The following is a 27,754-nucleotide window of genomic DNA, read 5'->3' as shown; positions in this document are numbered from 1 at the left end:
GCAGAGTGAAGGCTTTTAATTTGAATCTCCTGATATTCAACCCTGTCTTCCTTCCATTGTGACATGCTGCCTTACTTAGAAGTGGAATGAGTATGAGTTTTGGAAATGCTTGCCAGGTGGTAAAAATCATAGCATTTAGCAACTGTGCAATCCATTCTAGAAGGTAACATTCCATATGATTTTCATATTGTGTGTCTCAAAAGTGATGGCAAAGTTTCACACTGATAAAAATGAAGTTACTTTGTTTGTTCCCAAACCACCCTGGTATTCTGTGTTTTATACTTTGAGTTGTTTAAAAAAAAAAAAAGCCACAATGGAAACATACCTCCTTTTCCTCTGATAGTTGCAAAAACAATGATTGTTGTTGTTGTTGTTCTTCTTGTTGTTGTTTTTAAACTTTAAGATGAGAAAATAACGTCAGGATTTAATCTGAGGCACAAATGGATTTGGCCAGATGCCTTGTGAGGCCATATTACATCAGTTCGATGACAGCTATCTTGCAATTTCTAATTGAGGAAGCTTTAAGTAATTGTGTTGAAGCCATGTTCTGTGTATGTAACAATGAAGAAGGCCAGATCCAGGAGAGGAATCTTCCACTAGAGTTGTAAATTGAATCCAAATTCCAGTTTGTAAAGCAGCCAGCTGCAACCCACAAGAACTTGTGATCTACCATATGAAGAGGAACAGATGATATAGTTGCAAAGTTTTCTGGTGGGGGGAAAGAGTTTGAGGGGGTTGAAAACTGCTAGTTTAAATTCACACTGGGCAAATACATTTTGCAAAGGTAAAGGAATTCCTGCTTTTGCACTTGAATACTGAAATAAACAACAGCAAGAAATCCAAGTAAAATTCTTACACCTCTTAAGGGCAAGCAGTGCCTCTCGATCCAGTTTCCCTCACCAAATTCTTTCAAATAGCCTTTTAAAAAATGGAATCTGAATGCCATTTGTTACCATTTCCTCTGTTAAAAAAAATCTTATAAGACATTCAAAAAATATGTGTCATGTGTGGTTCAAAGCCCCAGGAAGCAAAAGGCTCTGAGTTCCCAGATGAGCCTTATAATAAAATATGGAAGCAAGCCCGCTAGGTTGTTTTCAAAGAAAATGTGCACTTTTATAGGGAAAAAAAAAAGTAGCATTTCATTAGAATGGAGTTCCCCCTTCTTTCTACCTCCTCCCTCTTATCACTAGATACCTCTACTACTAAACTTAGCTTGGAATATATTATTTACTGATTCCACCCCTTCCCCTTTTTTTAGTCTGGGTGCAATTTAAAAGAAATCACTATTATTTCTCTTTAACTTTAGGAACATGTGTGCCTTTTTGGGGGGTGTCTCATGATTATTTGGCTCTACTTGATGTCTCCTTCTATAATTTCTTTTTCATACATGAAGTCTCTTGAGTGGAAGAAGTATACATACAAAACAACTTGGGAAGGAAAATGTAGCCAAAATCCTACTCATACATGTTTATTTTTAAATAAATAACCAACCAATCAGTCCATTAGTTAATAAATATTTGTTAGTCATCTTTGATATGCCAGGTATTCTACCAAGTGCTGGGCATATAAAGAAAAGCAAAATATAAAAATCAAAACTGTGATGTGGCCTAGCAAGGCATTTGATCAAATTCATTTGTAAATCAGATTAAATTCTGATGTTACTTTCTCATCTTAAAATCTTAAAATAAATTAATATTTTATATATATATGTATAAATACATTAATATATATAATAAAATAGAAATAGAAAATAGAAAACAACAATAATAATTGCTTCTGCAGTTATCAGAGGAAATGGAGGTATGTTTCCATCTTGGGTTTTTTTTTTTTTTTTTTTTTGTAACAAAACTCCAGAAGGCCTCAAAGTATAAAACACACAGCTCTAAAGTATTTTTGTCTGGGTCAAGACACTTATAGCCAGGAATCAGAGGACTAAGATTTTATTTGGAGTGATTACTTTGTCACTTTGGGAAAGTTTCCCTATCTGTATTAGTGGTATAATAATCCTTCATTTTAAACTGTTTCCCAAGAAGCCTGAAAAATTAATGGTATAACATTTCACAACACTTTGAGTCCCATCAGATTAAAAAAAGAAACTTGGGCAAATAAAAATCAAATAAATAAAAGGATGGGAAAGGGGTAGCAGTATAGCTATTTTAATCCTTATTCAATCCATCTTTACATGGGATATTCTCTTCCTGAATGTTGATTATATCAAAGAGTTTTTTCTTATTGGAAAGATTGTGATATGTGTGTGTGTGTGTGTGTGTGTGTGTGTCCAATTAGCCAATTAATAAGCTATTTCCCCATTGCAATGTAGGGACATTGGAGAGCAAATCACGTGATATATACAGGTAAATTTTCTTCCAACCACAACTCAAGGATCACTTCCTTCAGGAAGTTATAGTTATTTACTATTATTATTTATAATTATGTACATACAATTATAATTATTATATATAGTTATTTGTGCACTCTCTTTTTTTGAAATTATTCTGTATTTCTTTGTCTGTGTACATGTTGTATCCCCTAATTAGAAAATAAATTCCTTAAGAATAGAGATTTTTGTTTTTGTTTTTGTGTTCCCCTTGTCTAGCAGTGTACATATAAATGAGTGTGGAATTGAAAAAAAAAAAGGAGCTAAACTTTGTGATGAAGATTGGAAACAGATTCTTCTGATCATAAAATAAAATTCTGTGAGATCCATCTAAAAGATAAGCAAGAAGAATGCCCAGAAGAATGGAAGGAATGGTAAAGTGGTATTTTAACTTTTAGTGTAGAGAATGATCTTATATTTTATATATATTTATATATTTGATTTAATATTATATTACTAATATTTGTAGATATAGTTGATTTGAGATTCCTGGGTTATACCAACTTTCTTAATTTCTCCAAACATTTTCTTTCTCTTTGGGGCAATAAGTATGTTTTCATACTATGTTTCTGTTTTACAACAGGCATAAACCCTTGATGGATAATGTATCAACTGACCTATCCAAGGCAAACTATACTTGGATCTTAAGAGCTCAGAGTTAAAAGCAAACCCGGCTACATTATCTCTGTCAGAAGCACTCCATATAATGACACTGCAGAGATGGGACGATAACAAAGAACCTTATGAAAGCTGGGAGACTGATGAGCTGAATCCTATAGCAAACTCCAGACCCAAATTTAGAGTCTGTACCTGGATAAGTGACAGATACACCATCTGGATATCTGACAAATTCCATCAACACCCTATGTGTACCAGAAGCCATATCAAACAAGAAAAATTCCCCATAGACAAGCATAGTCATCTCTAAGGAGTGGAAGAAATCATGGAAAATCACTTTGTGGGGCAAGTCAAAAGAGAACAGTTCATAGTAACACTTGAACCCTAGTAATAGGGATACAGTGACCTGAAGGAATGTAGCTGTTCTTAAAAAGACTTGACAGGACAGCAAGACTCCTCTGTTTATCATTGAAATCTTTCACAACCTCTTTCCAACCTTATCCTATATCATTTCCTTTCACAAACTCTACGATCCAGACAGACTAATCTTGCTATCCTCACATACAATGTTGAAAGGCCAAAGTGGGAGGTGGGGGTGGGAAATGGTAGGGGAGTCTCAGCTGAGATTCTATCTATGTAGTTAGTTGTTCAATAGAATGTTGGGTCTGGAGTCAGGAAAACTCACCTTCTGGGGTTCAAATCTGGTCTCAGATATTTACTAGCGATATAACCCTAAGCAAGTCACTTAACCCTGTCTGCCTCACTTTCCTCATATGCAAAGTGAGGACCTGAAGAAGGAAATGAAAAACCAGTATCTCTGCCAAGTAAACCCCAAGTAGACATGATTGGAAAATGAACAAGAATACACACACATACGGAGAGAGAAAGAGATAGTGTGTGTCACTATTGGTTTTTTTTTTTTTATCACTAGCATCTCATATAGTGCCTGATATATGGTAGATATTTAATAAAAGCTTATTAATTGGCTAATTGGATTTCCCAGCCAACAACCACAGACTTAGAAAACAGCAGTGTTTTTTCCTTCCCCCTCCACTTAATAGTATTTTATTTTTTTTCAGTAATATATAAAGATAGTTTTCAACACCCACTTTTATATGACTTTGAGTTCCAATTTTTTTTCTCCTTCCTTCTTTCACCCTCCCTAAAATGGCAAGCAATCTGATATAGGCTGTACATATATAGTCACATAAAACAATAGTTATGTTGTGAAAGAAGAATCGGAACAGAGGGGGAAAACTATGAGAGGGAAAAAAAACCCAAAGTGAAAAAAAATGCTATAATTCACATTCTGTAGCTCTTTCTCTGAATGTGGATGACATTTTGCACCACAAGTCTTTTGGTACTATCTTAAATCACTATATTGCTGAAAAAAATTAAGTCTTATCAAGGATGATCATTGTACAATGGAAACAAAGTATTCCAATAAGAAAAGGATTGGGAGGAGGTGATTGTTGGAAAAGTGCCTTAAGAGAATGGGGCATTCAGAGCTAGTCAGTGGGCACTCATAGACCAAGCAGAGTTAAGATGAGAGAGGTTGAACTTTGGGGAGTGCTGTAGGACAGACCTGATTTAGGGTGATCTGGTGCTCCTGGTTTAGATGTGGAATAGAATGAAACACTTGCAGATCATCTAACAGTAAACAAAAGGTTTACTTAACCATAAAATAGGATAGATGCTTGATTCAGTGTTGGTTCAGTTGAACAGCAGCTTCCTTATTTTGGTGTTGGCCATGGCAGCAGAGCTGGAGCAGGGGTACTTTCTGCTTCCTTTTGAGCTGGCTTTTGTACTTAAGCCACCAGGAAGCTACATCAATAGCCTGAGCCTTAGTCCCTATTAAGTTTCAAGGATGGTTTTGATGGCTTTTAAGGAAAAACAGAAGCATTAGATGGGACATTGGATAGAGCACTGGACTTGGAAGTAGGAAGACCCATCTTCATGAGTTCATATCTGAGTTCAATCACTTACTAGCTGTGTGACCCTGGAAAGTCACTTAATCCTGTTTGCCTCACTTTTCTGATCTGTAAAATGAACTGGAGAAGAAAATCTTTGCCAAGAAAATCCCATATGGGGATTAGAGAGTCAGATATGACTGAAATGAATGAATAACAAGAAGGAAAAATTAGGCAGGCTTCCAGCATAGACATTGCTCCTACTAAAGGACTATACCTAAAATATGAAGAAACTTGTTATCAGTAGGATACTAGTTATAGAAGTGTTTCTCCAATAGTAGGGATGGATTTACATCCATCACAGTACACCCTGGTATCAAATGACAAGTAGGATGTGCTTTTGAGATGTATGATCCAGTTGGAGGTATATCCTATGGTGGCAGAGTCTGATTTTATCAGCTCCATGCTTCAAACAGCTGAATAAATCTTACTTCATGAAATTGGAACCTGTCAGGGATAGCATCTTTGTTAGCAATAGATGACTTTTTCTGTTCTATGATTTCATTTGCAGGGGGAGAAATGGCAGAGGGAGGTAATAAAAGGAATTGTACAGAAACTTTTAATCTGTGAGTAAAAATTATTGCCAAGATTAATACACAAGTATTGAGTACTTCAAAACATTTAATTAAAAAATATTTTATTAAATATTTATTATATGCAAGGCATTGTGCTAGATACAAGAGATACAAAAATGAAGAAACATATTATTCCTGTTTAGGAGCTTAATCTACAGGGGAGTAGGGTAGTGATATATCATGAATACTAATGGTGTCAAATTCAAATAGAAGTGGATTCCTATAGTTCACACATTGACTTGGAAATGACAAATTAAAATTATCTATGTTGTACCATATTTTTATTTTGTTAAACATTTTCCAGTTACATTTTAATCTGTTTGGGGGCACATTTGGGAATTATCAAAAGGGAACTCAGGCCTGGACCTCACTGGTGCTAAATATTTAGATTTAGCAGTTATCTGTAGAAAGATATTAATGAAAGCCAATTGAGCAGGTGAGGTAGTAGGAGAAAATCTAAAGAGAGAAAATAAAATGGATAAATACAGAATCATCTACATTTAGGGATCAGAAGGATGATGAAAACAGGAAAGAAAAAAGAGTGGTAAGACTGGTAGGTGGACGAAGAATCTGAGAGCAGTGTCGTAGAAGCAAAGGGAGATGTTATCCAGAAGCACAGGATGGTCAATGGTAACAAATGCTGAAGAAAGGTCAAAAAGAATGAGGAAAGTATTTGACGTATGTAGAAGAGGATGACTTTTAATGAAGCATATGGAAAAATTTATATATCTCAATATATAAGTACTGTTCTTTGCAAAAGAGTTATCTTGGAAGACCATATTTATTTCAATGCTATGTCAAGTACTTTAATATTTTTTTAACTGTGAATCACACCAGAAAAATCAGTTTCATTATCTCACTTTTAATTTTTTAATGGAATCTCCAGTTTGAGCACCCACCCACATGAAATATGTATTCCTTTTCCTTTACTTCATGTTACATGATTTGCATAGTCTTCATTCTAGTCAAACAGGCCTAGAAGCTATTTCCCATATATAGTGTTCCACTTCCAACCTTTGTTTGCTTGTGCATGTGACCTTCCAAGCCTGAAATATAATCTTTCTTGCCTTTGCTTTCTAGAATCTCCAACTTCCCTCAAAATATAAGCCAAATTGCATTTAAAAAAGGCCTTTTCTGATCATCCCAATTATCTTTTTTTTAAAATTTATTTAATAACCTTTTATTTACAGGTGATATGCATGGGTAACTTTACCATCCCAATTATCAATGTAATGAGCCGAGTGACAAAAAGGATCCAGTTACTGACAGAGAGGATCTATCTAATCTTCAGGACCTATGTGAATTTGCCCTTTCCGATGGGTTATGCAGTGTAATGTTCTTGTTGGTTTTCTGGAGGTCTTGGGACCAGCCTTCTTTTTAGCAGATTAATCACCACAAGAATAGCCAGGTGTTAAAGTCCAAATTCTTTATTGTCTCCTTGCCTGGGGCCCAGGCTAGCTTGGTCTCAGTGGAGGAAATGCAGGAGATCAGGCCAGCCACCACAGTGGTGGGAGAAGGAGTGAATCTCCTAGGCTCTGAGAGCTTGAGCTCCCACCTCCAGTCCTCTGTCTTCTCTGAGTCTGTTTCCGAGTCCTTTCCGAGTCTGTGTCTGGCCCTTCTAAGTCTGTCTCTGTCTCAGGTGGGTCTTGGTTTCAGTGGAGAAATGAAGGAGGACAGGCCTGCCACGACGGTGGTGTGAGATGGAAATAAATCTGTCTGGCTGAGTTTATCTCAGCTTATATGCTCTCTCATAATTACATTATCATAGGTGTCAATTTTGTATAATAGGTGTCAATCTTGTAGAACTATATTAAGTACTAAGTGATGAGGATAAGGGTACCAAAGAAGAAGTTAGGCAGGAATGGGTGAGGTTTCCTTGTTCTCCAAGGTGGGAGTTCACAGCGAAGGAATTTCGCTAAACTCAAAGGCTATGGTAAAAAGGTTTTATTGTTAAAGAGAACACCAAAAGATACTTCCTTGGTGGGCATATCATTCTCAAGAGAGAAGTGAGACATTTTCTGAAGACCCATTTTATACATGAGTCCAAGAATTGACATGCTGTCAGACTTCCTCCAAGCGCTTATGCAAGACCATTTGGGTTTGAATATCAAAGAGACATTTTCTGAAGACCCATTTTTATGTATGCGTCTAAGAGAATCCTGTCTTCAGATAATGCAAGACCATTTGGGTTTGATATACATTTTGTTGGTGATTTTACATAACTTTACAGGGCTGTCTCAGATCAAGCAAAGTTTTACTCTCATCATCTGTACATGTACTGAACTAGAGAACTATTAATCACCATGCTAAATTAGATAACCATTGTCTTATCAATTCCACTGACTTAACATCTGGTAAGAATCCTTGTTTCAAGTACAGAGTTCTGGCCCATAACAATGCAGAGCATGTGCAATCAGTGTTCCCTGCCTGTTTTCAATCCAAGTAATCTAGATGAGTCTCTTAATGGCCACGAATGCTTGAAGGGTTAGAATGGTAGCAAAGAATCTTCTAACTGGCTGAGGAACCAGATTGAGGGTGTGTATAAAAGATCTGAGAATATGATCTCTTTTGGAAACAAAATTCTGAACACCCCAAAGGGTGCCGTAAGTGAACAATCTTTATTTTTTTTCCCTTGTTTCTTTTTATTTATTTATTTATTTATTTTTTATTTAATAGCCTTTTATTTATAGGATATATACATGGGTAACTTTACAGCATTAACAATTGCCAAACCTCTTGTTCCAATTTTTCACCTCTTACCCCCCCACCCCCTCCCCTAAATGGCAGGATGACCAGTAGATGTTAAATATATTAAAATATAACTTAGATACACAATAAGTATACATGACCAAAACATTATTTTGCTGTACAAAAAGAATCAGACTCTGAATTATTGTACAATTAGCTTGTGAAGGAAATCAAAAATGCAGGTGTACATAAATATAGGGATTGGGAATTCAATATAATGGTTTTTAGTCATCTCCCAGAGTTCTTTTTCTGGGTATAGCTAGTTCAGTTCATTACTGCTCCATTAGAAATGATTTGGTTGATCTTGTTGCTGAGGATGGCCTGATCCATCAGAACTGGTCATCATCTAGTATTGTTGTTGAAGTATATAATGATCTCCTGGTCCTGCTCATTTCACTCAGCATCAGTTCGTGTAAGTGTCTCCAGGCCTTTCTGAAATCATCCTGTTGGTCATTTCTTACAGAACAGTAATATTCCATAATTTAGTGAACAATCTTTAGATGGATGAGTGAAGCAGTATAAACTTTTAATATGCTCCTGTAGAAGCAGGTGTGGAAACTCCATATGAGTACACACACATACAGAAGGGAAAACAAGCTTTTATACTGTAAGGTTAGTCCTATTCCTTGCTTCAGTATTCCAGTTGGCCCGAGCCCTTCCAGGTTATAATCCTCCTTGTCCATCCCTTATATGGTGCTTCTCCCTGGTCATATGTCCTATGTTAAAAAATGGCAGTTAATCCTGCCCTGAGGGTGTGTGTTGAAGTTCATTAAGCATGTGCACTTACAAAAAGCTTGTGTTCTGTCATTGACCTCAGCCAGTTTTAGCCACCTTAGGCCTGGATCCCCTTTTCAGAAACTTTGTGATTTAGTTAGCTTCTTGACTCAAAGTGATTTGTTGGAGATATCTTAAACATGATATTTCATCCTTCCTCCTTGTCCTTCTTTGCAATGTTTGTGGAAAGCTAACTATCAAGATTTCTTACAATCATTGTCTCTCTTCTTATGATTTGCTATGACTCATCAGGTGTTCCTTAGGACATGGTACTTATTTCTTTTCTGTTACTCTTTATTGATCATGGGTGCATGAGTATCAAAGAAAAGAACCAATCATGTTATGCCACTGTGAGCTTTGAAAGAGTGGAGGAACCATTAGCAGTTTCCTCAGCTACCAAAATCAATAAGCCAGTATAAGAGCCAAGTGACTGGACTGATCTAACCATGCTGTGGATTTGCCCAGTTGTAAAGACACCATATCCTGAAAGGAGCCAGTTCATCTGAGCAAGGATACATTTGTCCATTGCTACTCTATTCCGTGAAGCGACTTTGGTGGGAACTCTGTAAAGAGAGAAAAGGACTACTAAAACTGGAAGTTGAATTCCCTACATATGTACCTTACAAGCTTTATTTGTACTTTAAGATTGCGCTCACTCTCCCTAAGGACCATGTAGGAAAAATGGGAGAGTGCACCCCGCTTTTCCACTTACGGTAATATTTTATAATTTGTCTTTGATATACCTTTTTAGTAAATACCCTCTTGTAAAAAGCTAATTGATTTCAACTGACTGCTTGATACTGTGGGGAGCACATCAGATTGGGATGTGTCAGCTATAATATCAGAAGCTACAATCCCAAAGGTTATACCTAGGATATTGAATGGATAATTCTTTGGAAACTCAACCTATCAGTTTGAGTGAGAGATGGGAGAGTGAACTTGGAGAGGGCAGGCACTACATCAGCATTCTCTCCCTTATATTGTGGCTACTTTGTATGGATTTTGTATTTGTTTTCTAGGATATTCATTCTGTCCCTTAAGTAAATTCCCTGAGGTCAGGGAGGACTTTTTTTTTTCTTCTCCTCATCTCCAACTTCTAGAACAGTGTCTTTTGTACAATAGCAGGGGATCCATAAAAATTTGTTGAATTGAAATGAATTTGGACTTGAAAAACTTTGAATAGTTTTCAAAAAAATCAAAATCTCTCTCCAAAGACAAAGATTGTCATGACTAATGGTACTTAAGAGTAAATATGATCTAAAGAAAATCATAAGATCATAGATTTGGAGATAAGGAGTAAGTTTGAAATATGCTTTGAGCAATGACAAAAATTACTGGAATAAGTGTATCACTTTCCAAAACTATTAATTTTCAGGTATCCATTTGAATTCAATTCAACTGGACAAATGTTTATTAAGCATCTACTTGTTCCAGGCACAAAGGTAGGCAACAAGAATCAAAAGATAAAAATAGTGTATATGTATATATCTAAATTATTAGATATCTTTAAAAAATCTATTTAGTTAATTTATGATAACGATATACATAAACATTATAGATGTATATAGACTAGATACACAGTACATGTATATATATATACACATTTAATATATACATTATGAATGTGAATGTCATTACATATATATATACATACATACATACATACATACATACATATAATGAAGAGAATAGGCTGGATTATATATGGAAAATTGTGCAGAATTTTCAACAATACCAAGAATTTCCCTGCACAAAAAATACTGATGTTTTTCTGGTGATATGATATCGCTGATAATCATGAAAGTTACCAAAGAATCAAATTTGTTGGGCAATGGCTGGATGCATGGTAGGTTCCAGCAAATTACTTACATATGCAAGAAATGGCATAAAAGTTATATTTAAGAGATAGCCAATCAGAAAAGAAGTAGTTCAGTTAGCATATGGACAGCCTGGTACATGAAGAATGTTAAAAAAAAAAAAAAGTCAGGAGAAGATCTCCAATTTGTTGAATAGAACCTCTATGGAAAATTTATGAAAGAATATGGACAAGAAGCATAATAATAATAAAGAATAATGCATGAGTTGCAATCTGTAATGTTGGAGGGAGTACTCGTATCAATGAGAGCACTGGCTCTGGGGTTAAAAGAATCAGGATTCAAATCTCACGTCTGACAAGTAGTATCTGTGTGATCTTAGATGAGTAACTTAACTTTCCAGGGCCTCAATTTTATCATCTGTAAAATGAGAGGGTTGAACTAGATGGCTGTTCTGTATCCATGATCCTATAATTGGTGATTTAAAATATCAAATACACTAGAATTTTTGACCAAGAGTAACAGCAAGATTGCAATTCCACTAAATCATTAATATATACATAGATTATATCTTCATATAAATGTACACATTATATATGTGTGTGTTTATATTTATCTATACAGATATATATACATAATATATGTAATAAACATGAAGATAAAAAAACAATAAATGAATCTAAAACTGTATTTGTAGCCCTTTTTCAGTTAGAGACATCCACATCAAATGAATTTTCCACCTAGACTTCACTCTTTTCATGAATTTCAGGAGCCAAGAACTGTCTGGCACCATCAGCTTTGAGATATGGTCATTTATTTTGCTGATTTTCAATTTTAACAGAAAATCACATAGTTGATAAGCCAGTTTCTTATTATTTAGATTTAATGATTGCAGTTTGGCCCATATCAGAAACATGGTAATTCTGAATAACTATAAATATGTTTTGTAAATGAAATGAAGTATTCCAATTTCATTGAATAATAAAGGATGATTAATTTTGCATGCCAAGTAAAGAACTGTATGAGGCCCTGAAGACTTGAGGGTCAGAGAAATAATGGAATGCTGATTCAACATGATCATTGAGCAAGGAATGATTCCTGAAGTCTCTAAAACCTCTGTGATTTCCCAATGGACCATGCCCTTCAGTTCTTTATGGTCACATTATTATACCTTCATCAACCTTTGCAGAAACCCTTCAAATTGAAACTTACTAGTAAAAGATTTTATTTTCCTTTATTAAAACTCATGTCATTACTTTGAAACCCTCAACCCTAGTTTATAAAACCTGAATTTATTAACATCGTAAGAGGTTATCCCCTCCTCATTGGACCATCTTTTTCCTTTCTTATTAATCAATTGAGAAAGATAAAGAGAAAACAATAAACAAAACAAATATTAGCCTAGGATAGCTTGTATCAAGAGACGTCTCACTCACAGCAATCTTTACCTGTTTTCAACCAGGTTACACTCAAAGAAAATACCAGTTTTTCTTTCTAGGTTAAGTTTTCATTCTCTGGAATGGCCTCAGATGGGAAGTCTATTTGGTTGTCCTCTATCCCTGTAACAGACTATGATTGTAATGGGACTTAGAAACTCTCCGGTAGACCAATTTTCTCCTTTCATCAGCTTTCCAAAGATGTTATGGATGCATCAATTTTCCAGGGAGAAAGAAAGCAAAGCATCAGGGAAAAGTGCAGTGTCAGGCTTCTGTTCACTCCAATTTTTATTATGGTTTTTCTGAATTGGCCTTTTAGCTCTTGTAAGTATGTATTAATATTCCATCTCAACATTATAATCAGTTTAGATCTGAAGATTAAATTGGATCTATGCCCTCCCTCGGAGCCACGCTAGCTAAATACATTTTCTGCATAGACCAAAGTTGGGGACAGGTGTCAGGAGGATGCAGCATATCACACAATTTCAGTACTCTGAACTGAACAGTTATTATAATGGGTACTTCCATTCTTTCATCTCTTTCATCATTCTCATTCAGCTTGAATACTTCCCTTCCAAAACTCATGATTACATCTGGCCAGAAAATGTGGAAGACAAAAATGCTAAGCATTTAAGTGTGTAGCAGACGATATTATATAGAGATGCTGGATTCACAGTCATTCTGGCTCCTATCCATAAGAATTCAAAATGAAAGATATGCCTAATGACAGCTTATTCAGAACTTCTGGGAAACCACTCTGGATTTTCTGTGTGTTGTTTTTTAATTCAACTCTATTATTTATCTCACAGCAGTAGTCCCAAAGTGATCCCCATAAGTGGCCAGCTTTAATTTATGCACCATGGGGATTTGTAAGACTTGTGGATGGGTTTCAATGACTGCTTGACCAGTTACAGGAGAAATGCAGTAGTTTTGAATTAGCTAAGTGAATAAAGGCACACATTTTATCAATACAGTAGTGTTCCAGAATAGGCCACATGGTATAATGGAAAGATTTCTGTATCTCTAATACATGCTAGTTTTATGAACATGGGCAGACCCCAGTTTCTTTCTTGAATATGCTTTTTATACAGAGTAGCTCCCCTCTTGCCACAGGGGAGAAGAGAGATTTGCTTAATTCCTTTCAGTGTATGCCTACTACATTTGCCTGTCCTGCTAGTTAAAATTTTAGCATCCCTGCAAATTACTTAGTCTTTCTAAGCCTCAGTTTCCTTAACTATCAAATGGGGACAATAATTATGTGTGTGATTAGGGTTATTGTAAAGTTCAAATGAAATTATGTATGTAGAGTGCTTTTCAAAACTTCAAACAGTATATAGATTTTTTTTCATAATTATAACTTTTTATTGACAGAACCCATGCCTGGGTAATTTTTTACAACATTATCCCTTGAACTCATTTCTGTTCTGACTTTTCCCCTCCTTCCCTCCACCCCCTCCCCCAGATGGTAAGCAGTCCTATACATGTTAAATATGGCACAGTATATCCTAGAGTATATAGATATTAATCATTATTCTGATTATTATATTTTGCTTATAATTGGGCAGCTGTTATATTATTGTTTCCTATATGCTTTAGTCCTGTTTTAGATCCTTCTTCTCTGGAGTTTTTGGAAGAGAACTCCCTCTCCCACTCTTGCACATTGCCATTATAAGAATCTAAGTTTGTCTCATTTTAAGTCTACACAATAACCAATTCCTAGATTTGAAATATGGATACAATCCAGACTCAGCTTCCTTTTCATCTAGAATTTCACTTGAATCTTCCCTGAATTTGTAATTCTTATTCTTTGGTACAACATGTCTAGCTACAGAACAAGTCTGGGACCCTATAAAGACAATGTGTTACAATTTTTTTGCGCCAATAGGAAACCTAAATAAGCTTCCCAATGAGCAAGAGGGTAAAAACTCTAGATTGTCTAGGAAAAAATACCCCATAAAGGCTCTATTCACTAGCCATAGTTAGACAGGTAGCATACAGGTGGGCCACATATGGAAAATCTGGGTTAGAATCTAGATAAAGAGGATCCCAAGTTTGGCTATAGCATTGCATAATAGGAAGGCTACTAGGGCTATCTTGATCTGCTTGGACAGGAGAAAAGGAAAGGATGTCTGCCCCTCCAATGCCAGCCACTTTGGTTTTTCAGGCCTCAAGAGAATACCAGTAAAACCTGAATCTTTGGGGAGTTAGTTCCATTTGTTCTAGGGCACCCATGAGGTCAGAACTGGGGCTGCAAATCAGTGATACCTAGAATATCTGCTCCCCAGCAGAGAATAAAGCATATACAGATATGTCAATGAGTCATTCATTGACAAATGTACTCAGATTATCTGGCCAGTGACCAGACTAATGCATAAAGCTCCACGAATGATAAGTAATTTTATTACCCAAGTAGCTCATTTGGATTTGTTGGGACAAGGCTGAGACAAGATAACATAAAAATGCTAGAATATTTATAAGATTTATCACATGTAACTCTAATTATGAATGACCAATGGATGCTGTATTATTTGAGATTGGGTGTGACCTATGATTTTGGTGTAGTTACATGTAATTTCTATATGTGAGCCAAGCATTTTATATATGTACCTAAGGAATGCACATTGGTAATTGACATGATTTTTAGGGACTGAAAATTTTAATAAAGGAAGAATGTGATGGAAATGCCACAGGAATTGGGTAAGCCCCTCTTTTGCATAAAAGACTGATGAAGAACATGAAAAAGAAATGAGATCAGAAGGGCCACAGATTTCCAAAGAAGACACAGTTTGGAAGAAATAGCAGTATTCCTGAAGGCAAATCTGAAGGCATGTGTTCTTTGAGCCAAAGGTGAACTCTAATAACTGACAAAGATAATGATGTCAGTGTAGCAGGAAATGGGGGGCAGAAATGAAGAAAGGGGAGAAGAGGGGGAAAGGAAGGAAAGAAAAAAGAAGAAGGAGAAGGAGGAGAAAAAGGAGAAAGAGGAGGAGGAGGAGGAGAAGAGGAGGAAAAGGAGAAAAGAGGAAGAGAAAGAGAAGGAAGAGGAGGAGAAGGAAGAGGAGGAGGAGGAAGAGAAGGAGGTGAAGGAGGAGGAGGAGAAGGAGGAGAAATGGTATGAAGAAATGGTCTTCTACAGGGTGCTGTGATGTATTTAAAATAAGACTAGAATTTGAATTCTGATTCTAACACTTAAAGACTTGGTCAAGTTATTTTATTTCAATTTAATATTATTTATCTTTAGAGTTACAGTGAGGAAAATGCTTTCTTAACTCCATAATGCAAGATGTATGTGTGTTATTATTATGATGACCTCTAAGAAGTGATACTCCAAGACTTGCAACAAGGGAAGCCAGTGCTACTGAATTCCATCATCTTGCTGCAGACACCAGTTGGAATAAATCTCCCTTATGCTCCTGATTTTGACTGGGTAAAAATACCCAGTTTTAATATAAGCTTAACAAGACAGTCACCCTGAGTAAACTACAGGGATTTCATCTGTCTTTGTGAACAAATTAATCTAAACCCTTACACTACTGATAACATATTAAGAATATCGTCAACCTGATTTGGCAGGACCTATTTAGGAACCATGACTCAGGGGCTGTCCCAACCCCAAAACAAATTCAACTACCTACAGAATGAGCAGACAATTTGAACATTTTTAAAAAAATCTATTTTAATAGCATTTTATTTTTCCAAATACATGCAAAGATAGTTTTCAAAATTCACTTTTGCAAAATTTTGTGTTCAATTTTTTTCTCCCTCTCTTTTCTCTTCCTCCTCCCCAAGACAGCAAGCAATCTAATATAGGTTAAATATGTGCAATTCTTTTAAACATATTCCCATATTCATCATGCTGCACACATACACAAAAATCTGATCAAAAGGGAAAAAAACATCTGAAAGGAAAAAAAAAAAAAACAAGCAAACAAACAATAACAACAAAAAAGGTGAAGATACATGCTTTGATCCACATTTAGTCTCCATAGTCTCTCTGGATGTGGATGGTACTTTCCATCACAACCACTTATTGGAATTGTCTGGGATCACCTCACTGTTGAAAAAGAGCCAAGTCCATTACATTTGATTATCACATAATCTTGTTACCATATACGGTGTTCTCTTGATTCTGCTCACTTCACTTCACTTAGCATCACTTCATATAAGTCTTACCAGGCTTTTCTGAAATCAGCCTGCTTATCATTTCTTAAAGAAGAATAATATTCCATTATCTTCATACACCATGATTTATTCAGCCATTTCCCAAATGATAGGCATTCACTCAATTTCCACTTCCTTAACCCTACAAAAAGAGGTGCTACAAACCTTTTTGCACATGTGGGTTTTATTCTCTTTTTTCCTTTCTCTTTGGGATACAGACCCAGTAAAGACACTGATGGATCAAAGGGTATGCAGAGTTTGATAGCCCTTTGGGCATAGTTCCAAATTGTTCTCCAGAATAGTTGGATCATTTCACAGCTCCACCAATAATGTATTATTGTCCCTGTTTTCCCACATCCCCTCAATTTGGCCATTTTTAAGAAGTCACTCCTACTATATTGGTTTTATGACTGACTCACAAGCATACAATTTGAGTGACAGTCCCTTTGGGACAAACAAATTACATTTCCAGTCTGGCATGAGAGTTCTCAGGGTCTACTTCCAAGATAATTTATAAAGGGGATTCCTACATCCCACTACCTCTTCTACTGATGCTCCAATCTTTTTTTATGGAGAAAGAAAGATGGGGGCTTAAGATTCTTTGTATACTTATATGAAGTATAGTAGAAAGAGCTCTTGACTTGAATTCCAGTCTTAGCTCTTCTAGTAACTAGCTATGTGGCCTGAGGTACCTAGTTTAACCTCTCTGTGTTTCAGATCCCTCATTAAAATGAAGTGGCTGATTAGATGCATTCTAAGTTCTCTGCCAACAAGAACACCAAGAATCTGTGATTTCACTGGTATATGTGAATCCTCTGTTACTTAGTAGAACTGAATGAGAGAATTCTACCTACACATTGCAACAATTCTAACACTTATCTAGAGAGTTGTCTGAGGTACATATAGATTACATGACTTGCCTGGGGTCATGTAACCAATAAATATTAGAAATAGGAATTGAATTCTAGTTTTTCTGACCTATAGACCAACATTCTATTTACTATACAACAGTATAGTACCTGAACTGTATAAATCTATTTTTAAAAGTATCAATTGGGATATGAAAAAGAAGATGACTGATTTTGGGGAAAAAAAACAACATGATGAAAGCTGGTTAACTTTATGCAGTTCATGATTACTATAGGAAATCTGGACGATAGCTTAAGGAAACCTTCATTTTCAGCTTTTAAATTATTCTTTTTTAAAGAAATTATTCACTTGTGACAGAAAGATATTGAAAGTTCAGACCATATTTACTGAGTGATACTTTGGGTACTTTCTTAGTGGTGAATTATATAACTACAAATAGTTCCATGAATATAATCCTCCAGGTCTGGGGTATACAAACCTCTCAGCTAAGTTATTTTTTTCCATGTATAATGACAGAAAAATCCTAAATGTGCACATGCATATACACACATACACACACACACACAGAGGGATTATGTTGCATTTCATCAGTATCATATTTACATAGTTCTTGCCAAATACAAATAAAAGTTTTACTGTCAACTAACTGCATGTTCTGCTCTTAATACACATTAAATCTGTTGGGGTCAGCCCCTAGATACAATAGGTGTTAAAATGTTGGGAAGAGTGTGTTTAAAATTGAAGTTAAATGTATTTGCCAAGAGATGGCTTTTGTCTAGTGACAAGTGTTACAGCTTACAACTTCAAACAAGATAGGCAGGGAAAATTATAGTAGAGAATCCCATGGTTAGGTACACAGACCATGAGTACAGCAAATTTTCAATTTACACCTCTCTTTGCTCCCAAATCAGAACTATGACATGGGAATTTGTGGGTGGCCGCAAAATGAAAGAGACATGTAAGAACTACATTCAAATATGTTGCACAAAATTGAACTTTTTAAAGCCACAAACTTCCTAGTATGTTAGGATAAAATATGTTTGTTTTTAGGGAGCTTTCCAAGATCAAGTTTGATTTACGCTGTTCAGATTTCTTTGGCTATTATTCATTTCTATGAGGCAGAAATGAATTTTCATGGCACATCTTAGCCTTTTGAAGTTTGACCTATTCTTACAGGTCTATATGACAGAAATATCTGAAAAGCTGTGACATTTGAAGGGGAGGATGGAAAGGTAAGGGAGATAGAAAGGAGGAAGAAGAAACTGGAGGACCTCATTGGATAGCATGACTTCTAGGAAGATGTTACATCTTGTTCCCATTTTTAGTTGCAGTGAAGGCAGGCTTTGGAGTTTGTCATCTAAAGGCAAAATTCTTACTAGGCTTCTGCCATACAGATGTGTTTAGCAGCTGTTACAGTTGAGTTTGTCTTTATGTACTTTCTGTGTAGTGCTGTGTCCTACTTCAGAGGTTATGGGAAAGATTTGAAATGTTTGGGATAGTTCTTTTTATCTCTACCCTATTTGGGGACAAGCTGGAAGGGAGCTCCTTAGTTTAACTAAATCACTGCAGTAGGAATGTGGGTAGAACAAAAAAAATCTTATTATGTAATTAGAAGGCTTACTGACTAGTTTAGAGGAAGCTTGGGACTATAGAATAAGCAAATGACTTTAAGAGTACCTAGGAGGGATAGAATCCCAAACTATTATGGAGTGGTCTGGGATGGAAGTAGACATTCTTCTCAAGGCTAAATAGGCCTAAGAAATTGTAGTTAAAGATTAGGTCAGAAACCTTAGGTACTATTGAGTCAACAAACATTTATTACACATTGACTACAAGTGCACCATGAGAAAAAATGTGGCTTAGTGGATTTGACATACAACTTGAGAGATTGAAAGCCTGCCTAAAATATGTACTGGCTGTGTAAGATCAATTATGACTTTTAACTTTCCAGTATTTCAGGCAATTTTGTAAACTTATAAGTATCAGAACAATTGTTGACCTGCTTTGGAAGAGAAGGTTTCCTTCATGGGAGGTCCCCCTCTAGCAGTGAAATCTTGGCCCAGTGATAGGGACAAAGGAGAGAATCAGATGAAATGTTCTAGTTGATGACACTTTCAGCCAGAGGGATCAGAGAAGAAAGCTCCTTGAATGAGGAGAGGTAGAGAGACTGGGTACTAAAGATTCTGAAAGCTTAGGGACTATGGAACACAATTCTAGCCAATTCTAGTGTATGAACAGCAGTAATGTGAAATGAGGCTGAAACTAAATTTGAACTAGGTGACATTGGGGTTTAACAATCAGGCAAAAGGGTTCTGTTGATGGCTTCTGAAAAGGTGAGTGACATAATCTAAATTGGCTTTATTTTAGTAGCTGTTTAGAGAATATATTGGAGAAGGGAAAGCCTAGGGGCAGGGAACCAGCTAGTATAACAGTCCAAAAGAGAAGTTATCAATCAATCAACAAGCATTTATTAAGTACCTACTATGCATCAGGGTCTGAAGTAGGATGGTGGATTTGTGAGTCAAAGAAAGTAATATGTGTAAGAAGTAATGAGGAAGTAGAATTGATGGGACTTAGCAACTGTTTGGATATGGAAAGTAAGGGAAAGTGAGAAGTTGGAAGTGGCTGTTTTGAATTTGGGTTGGTAGGATTTGGTTTCAAAAATAAGAAAGTTGGTGGGAAGATCTGATTTGAGTGAAGGAAGATGAGGTCAGTGGTGGATCTGTTGAGCATGAACTGCAACTTAGGACATTGAGGTTGAAGGAACTAACAAGCAGCTGTGGGAATGTGGGGTATAGTTCAGGGAGAAGATTAGATTCAGATGTGTAGATTTGAGAGTCTTTTCTATAGAGGTATAATTGAATCCATTGAGGCTTATGAGAGAGAAGAAGAAGAAGAAAAAGGAGGAGAAGGAGGAGAGAATACATAAACAAGAAGAGAATATAAAACAGAGCCCATGGATAGAAGTTTGCCTTTATATTTACTTTCTAATTCTATATATATATATATATATATATATATATATATATATATATATATATGTACCTGTCAATGCTCTTCTGTAAACAAATTTCTCAAAACATATCTTGTGGACTAGAGTATATAGTGGACAGGAATGATAAAGTAAAAGGTAGAAGTATTGCCCGGGGCAAATGAAGCAGAAAGGGTATTTAGCAGATTTCTGAAAACATGGAACCAATCTGAATAAGGGGCCAAAAAATCCAGGAAGCTCAGTGTCATGAAGAGTGATTCAATAATCAGTGAAGATCAGGTCAGTGAAAAGTAAAAGTCTTAGGCAAGGCCTTAAGATTGGTTCCAAGAGGTGGGGAAGGGGGGAATCCTCAGGAAGCTGCCCAAGATCAGCAAAGTTTTAAGTTGAAGTTGAATACTTTAAGGCTTCAAAGATGCTTTGAAAATTAGCAAATGTGCAGATAAAAATGAAGAGGATTATATATTTTGGACAGTAATGAGTAAATACACAAGTAAAAGGCAAGACAAACTAGAGACTGATGGAAGTTAAAACCTAGGCATTGTAATAGGTGACAGGTTGCTTAACCAGAAAGGTAACAAAAGTCAAGAATATGCTACATCATTATGGCCAAATCATTTGTGTTTCCTTATGATTGCTCTATTTTTGTACTCTTGTTAATTAGAATAAGATCTTTTTATCTTTTTTGCATGTGGTTTCAGTGATTTTTGAGTCCTATGATAATAATTTTGCAGAACAAAAACCTGAATTTTGTTAAGCTATGTATTTTTAAAAGGCATAAAGAACAGTAGCAGACTTGAGTCCTTTTAATTACTGCATGTTCCTCTGGATGTTTCTTCATGGGATTACTGGATCATACTGGAGCTAAAAGTTCTGATTCAGTCTAACCAACCTCCCCTATATGTTTGTGTGTGTGTGTGTGTGTGTGTGTATGTGTGTGTGTGTGTGTATAACTTGGGAAGTCTTTGGACTTGAACTCTTGTCATCTACAAATTGGCAGAAAAATCAATGGGTGAGTGATTTAATCCCTCAGTGCCTCAAGCAATTCTCTGAGATTAGGAGACTTCATTGCTGGATGGAATGTTTAAAATTCAGTTAGTTATCCATATGTGTTGAAGTATTTGAATGTCTTTTGTCACAAATATATTAGCCATTTTAAAAAAAATTGAATTTTTTCATTTTTAGTTGAAGTTTGGCAATAGATAGCCTACGATTTGATATTTGAAATAACCTAAATAGCCCCATGTTGGACAGAAAAAGGCAAAATTTGGAAACTGCTTTGCCAGAATTTTTTAGAACATATAATTATTGAGAAAATGCAATCCCACCCAGAATTATAAATGCTTCCATTGTTTATATTAAGCTGTGTTTTAGTGTTTCTTCTGTTGAAAGAGTACCAAAAATTGCCTCACATTGTGACTTAAAGCATTTATAGGCAATGGTTCATAACAAAGTAGCTTCAAGCACAGAAAAATACATGAGTTTGGGCTTCTATAACTGGCACTGGGTGAAATACATCTCTCATCACTTTCTGAGATAGGTTCCCCACTAAACAAACACTTGGACTAAGAGAATGACTGGATGAATGGAGATTGCAAGTCTGGGCTACATTCATATTTACTGGATTACTTTTGATCTACACTATTATTTCTTGTTGAAAAGTATTCCATTTAAATATTTTCAAATACAACATACTGTCACATTTTAACACATAGTATGAATATTCCGGACCATGCTGCCCAAAAGTTATCAAACACTAGTGACTTTTTGAAATAAGACTTAATCTTTTATAATATCTATGTGCATTGTTTATTTTCATGCTAAAATAAGTTACTCTGTTAAAAACTGTTTTGGGTATTTAACTTAAGGAAAATCTTTATGTCTTCCTTAAATTAAAAAAAAAGAACATTTAAATTAAGAGAATCAGTCACAATAAGGGAAGAAATAAGTTATATATTAATTCTAAAACAGGGCAACTTAACTCAGCACCAAATCGTGTCACTGCTACCTATGATGAAAACTTTCGAAACTCAAATACCTGATAAATCATGAATATACTTGAACATAAACACATACCAGATACACAAGCAAATGGAAACTGTAAGAGAGATTTATTAGTCAGTGGATGTTCCTAATTATTTGAAAAACTTGTCATGTCCAATGGCAGTAGCCACTGAGGGCAAGTTTCTGTCTCAAGAAAAAATAGTCAAATTATTGTAGATGTAAGCACAACAAAAAAAATTTGAATTAAGCCTGAATTACTGTGTGAAACAATCTTTTGGTTGAGGTTGGCTGGATGGATTCTGATAACATATTTGTATCAGTCCTCTACCTACGTCCCTAACAGCAGGTTTGCTATACAAAGAGATAAAATGCAGAAAGCATACGTAGGTGGAGGTAATAGAATAGAAGGGGCCAAGATTTATTACATTCAATTATTTTTGTTAAAACTTTCCTCTAGGGCACAGGCACATAATATATTGTACTTTCCATTACTTGGTGCAAACGTAAAACATATCTGAAAAACACATTTCATTCTCATAACATATTAAAATAACAAGTAAGATGTCATGACATCCATTTGATAGATGGACTGTCATTTACCAATGTTGTACTACATTAGTTAACAGCAAATTAATATCATCAGACCCAATTTTATTTCACATCTAGAAAATACTGGGATGGAAAAAAGGGATCCATATGTATTCTTAGCAAGGGATATTTGATTTGTTGCATTAATTTACCATAGCAAAATGTATAACTGAAAATATATAATAACTTGTGAATATAACCTAGATAATTAAAAATAGCTAATTGAACCACCACTTGAGATTTTAAAACAAGTCGATACAATCTCAAAACTCTGACCTTGAAGACCTAACTGTTTTTTCTCTACTCTGATATTGATTCTTTTTGACAAGCTCACTTGTATGTTATGAATTGGCTCATAAAAAGTTTCAGCGTATTGTATTGGGTTTGCTAAAACTGTTCATACTATAAATCGAAGCCAGTACCTTTTCATCAACACCAGCTGTTAAATAAACTCAAGTGACAAAGTAGATTCATGATTAGTTCATTGCACAAAAAGCAAGAATATAGTGATATAAATTTTATTTCATTACATCTTTTAGGTCCTTATGTCTTTAAACCAAGCAAGAACGACTGCTTTATTATAATACAATCTTGATTTACATGCTCTCAGAGGTTAATGCCATTTGCCCTCTTTGGTACTTAATAGATGTAAATTCTTCATGTTCTATCTAGATGTCTGAATTTTTTTGTCTATTTTATCTTTTTAAAAACATTATTTTAACAATCCTCTGATACTTCTTTGTGGAATGGAAGTCACCTTAGGTTCTCAGAAAGGTGCAAGATCTGGTAGGTCCCCCAATACTAGGAAAGGTTTTGAGTTATGGATCCAATAACAGACCATACAGAGATTAATCAAACACTTGCCTAACTCAGTTTGGAGAGGCTTAATAACAGAGAAGTTGGTTACAAAGTGATGAATTTTTCCCTAACAATAGCAACATATGAAGTTTACTATGATGGGAAGGAATTACTATCTACATTGAGGGATGACACAGCCACACTGATGAAAACTCAGTTCCTTTATACTGATAATTCAAGGCTTTTTATGGCTCCATTCATGGAGGAGATAAAAGCTGTTGAAAAATTTCAAAAGAAGCACTTTACTCATCTGAGTTATATTGGGAGATTCTTCTATGAAGCAAGGGCCTGGATAAAAGACTTCAAGAAGATTTGGCCTTACAGCAAAGTAACTGTTTCTGAGACATGTGTGGAGTTGACATTGGTAAATGTATATAAGATAAGCCTATGTTCTGAGGTCAAGGAAAATATTTGTTTAGTTGGGAATTTTTACGAAATATTAATACATGAATGCATTCAAGCAGCTAAAGATGGCACAGTAGATAGAGCACCAGGTCTAGAGTTAGGATAACCTGAGTTCAGATTTAGCCTCAGACACTTACCAGCTGTGTGACCTTGGGCAAATCACCAAACTCTGTTTGCCTTAATTTCCTCATATATAAAATGACCTAGAGAAGGATATGTCAAACCATTCCAGTATCTTTGCCAAGAAAACCCAAAATGGGATCATGAAGAATAAGATAGGACTGAAGACCGAACAACAATTAAAAAAAAAATGTGTTTATTCCCCAATCAATGAGCACAATAAATCCTGTTAAAATTAGTTTGGTATATAAACTAACAAAAACCATATGATCATCTCAATAGATGCAGAAAAAGCATTTGATAAAACCCAACATCCATTCCTATTAAAAACACTTGAGAGTATAGGAATAAATGGACTTTTCCTTAAAATAATCAGCAGCATCTATTTAAAACCAGCAGTAAGCATCATATGTAATGGGGACAAACTGCAACCATTCCCAATAAGATCAGGAGTGAAACAAGGTTGCCCACTATCACCGTTACTATTTAATATTGTATTAGAAATGCTAGCTATGGCAATAAGAGCTGAGAAAGATATTAAAGGAATAAGAATAGGCAATGAGGAAACCAAATTATCACTCTTTGCTGATGATATGATGGTATACTTAGAGAACCCCAGAGATTCTACTAAAAAGTTATTAGAAATAATCCACAATTTTAGCAAAGTTGCTGGTTATAAAATAAACCCACATAAGTCATCAGCATTCTTATATATCACTAACAAAATCCAACAGTCAGAGTTACAAAGAGAAATCCCATTTAAAGTAACTACTGATAGTATAAAATATTTAGGAATCTATCTGCCAAGGGAAAATCAGAAACTTTATGAGCAAAACTACAAAACACTTTCCACACAAATTAAGTCTGATCTAACTAACTGGAAAAATATTAAATGCTCTTGGATTGGGCGAGCAAATATAATAAAGATGACAATACTACCTAAACTAATCTATTTATTTAGCGCTATACCAATCAGACTTCCCAAAAACTATTTTGATGACCTAGAAAAAATAACAACAAAGTTCATATGGAAAAACAAAAGGTCAAGAATTTCAAGGGAATTAATGAAAAAAAAAATCAAATGAAGGTGGCCTAACAGTACCAGATCTAAAATTATATTATAAGGCAGCGGTTACTAAAACTATCTGGTATTGGCTAAGAAAAAGACTAGTTGATCAATGGAATAATTTAGGTTCAAAGGACAAAACAGCCAATAACCTTAATTATCTAGTCTTTGACAAACCCAAAGACCCCAGTTTTTGGGATAAGAACTTACTGTCTGACAAAAATTGCTGGGAAAATTGGAAATTAGTATGGCAGAAACTAGGCATTGACCCACACTTAACACCGTACACCAAGATAAGGTCAAAATGGGTTCATGATCTAGGCATAAAGAATGAGATCATAAATAAATTGGAAGAGCATAGGATAGTTTACCTCTCAGACCTGTGGAAGAGGAAGGAATTTATGACCAAAGAAGAACTAGAGATCACTATTGACTACAAAATTGAAAATTTTGACTACATCAAAGTGAAAAGTTTTTGTACAAACAAAACTAATGCAGGCAAGATTAGAAGGGAAACAATAAACTGGGAAAACATTTTTACAATCAAAGGTTCTGATAAAGGACTCATTTCCAAAATATATAGAGAATTGACTCTAATTTATAAGAAATCAAGCCATTCTCCAATTGATAAATGGTCAAAGGATATGAACAGACAATTTTCAGATGATGAAATTAAAACTATTACTACTCATATGAAACAGTGTTCCAAATCACTATTGATCAGAGAAATGCAAATTAAGACAACTCTGAGATACCACTATACACCTGTCAGATTGGCCAGAATGACAGGGAAAGATAATGCAGAAAGTTGGAGGGGATGTGGGAAAACAGGGACACTGATACATTGTTGGTGGAATTGTGAATACATCCAGCCATTCTGGAGAGCAATTTGGAACTATGCCCAAAAAGTTATCAAACTGTGCATACCCTTTGATCCAGCAGTGTCTCTACTGGGCTTATACCCCAAAGAGATACTAAAAAAGGGAAAGGGACCTGTATGTGCCAAAATGTTTGTGGCAGCCCTGTTTGTAGTGGCCAGAAGCTGGAAAATGAATGGATGCCCATCAATTAGAGAATGGTTGAGTAAATTGTGGTATATGAATGTTATGGAATATTATTGTTCTGTAAGAAATGACCAGCAGGATGAATACAGAGAGGATTGGCGAGACTTACATGAACTGATGCTGAGCGAAATGAGCAGAACCAGGAAATCATTATATACCTCAACAGCGATACTGTATGAGGATGTATTCTGATGGAAGTGGATTTCTTCAACAAAGACAAGATCTAACTTAGTTTCAATTGATCAAGGATGGACAGAAGCAGCTACACCCAAAGAAAGAACACTAGGAAATGAATGTAAACTGCTTGCATTTTTGTTCTTCTTCCCAGGTTATTTATACCTTCTAAATCCAATTCTCCCTGAGCAACAAGAAAACTGTTCGGTTCTGCACACAGATCTACTGTAATTTATTTAACATGTATAGGACTGCTTGCCATCTTTGGGGAGAGGGGGGAGGGAGGGAGGGGAAAAATCGGAACAGAAGTGAGTGCAAGGGATAATGTTGTAAAAAAATTACCCTGGCATAGGTTCTGTCAATAAAAAGTTATTTAATAAAAAAAAAATTAGTTTGGTATATTTGGAGAATTTTTTTTTCCAATTCCCTCCTTGGGGAATATGATTGGTTGTTTAGTTGTCCTTTGTTCTCAAAGAGGACCAAAATGACATCATTATGTTAGAGTCAAGTGAGTGTTCAACTGTGCCTGATAAGATCAATATGAATTTTTCTGTACAGGTTGGACACAAATAGTCCCCCCATTTGGGGTAGATTTGCACATCTCACATTTCTTCTCAGATAATCCAATTCTGCTTTGCTCATAGGTGCTTTTGCACCTTCTCTGAGGAGGGCACACCATGCTAGGTCATCCTGTGCCAATGTTTCCCATGTCCTACAATCAATTCTGAAGTTCTTAAGACAGCCTTTGAAAGTGTCCTTGTTATCACTTTTTCTATCCAGCTTGTGAGCATTTGCCCTGTGTGAGTTCTCTATAAAATAATCTTTTTGACAGTGTATATTAGGCATTTGAACAATATTTGGAGTTGTGCTGTCTAGTAGATTTGGAATGTTTGGCAATTTAGTTCAAGAAAGGACCTTAGTGTCTGGTATCTTATCTTGCCAGTTGATCTTCAGAATCTTCCTAAGACAATTCAAATGGAAGCGATTCAGTTTCCTGGCATGGTGCTGATATACTATGTAGGATTCACAGGCAAAAAAAAAAAAAAAATGAGGTCAGCACAATGGCTCTCTAGACCTTCAGTTTGATAATTAAACTAATACTTTTCTCCAATAATTTCCTTCAGAGCCTCTCAAACACTGAGC

The 27,754-nt window shown here is 35.5% G+C and overlaps 1 protein-coding gene and 1 long non-coding RNA gene across 5 annotated transcripts in view; one reads left to right on the top strand and one right to left on the bottom strand.

The window, feature by feature from the left end:
- BRIP1 (BRCA1 interacting protein C-terminal helicase 1) overlaps positions 1-27,754 on the bottom strand; it is a 378,898-nt gene that overhangs the window by 83,921 nt on the left and 267,223 nt on the right. The window lies entirely within an intron of this gene.
- Positions 6-3,140, top strand: LOC105750358. Its single transcript, XR_004233893.1, has 3 exons — positions 6-163; positions 2,597-2,751; positions 2,961-3,140. It is a non-coding gene; the product is annotated as an uncharacterized LOC105750358 (long non-coding RNA).

The sequence above is a fragment of the Sarcophilus harrisii genome, chromosome 4 (genome assembly GCF_902635505.1).
Source record: "Sarcophilus harrisii chromosome 4, mSarHar1.11, whole genome shotgun sequence".
NCBI classification, from domain to species: domain Eukaryota; kingdom Metazoa; phylum Chordata; class Mammalia; order Dasyuromorphia; family Dasyuridae; genus Sarcophilus; species Sarcophilus harrisii.
Note: the sequence above shows the minus strand (reverse complement) of the source record. Positions and strands in the feature narration are given on the sequence as shown.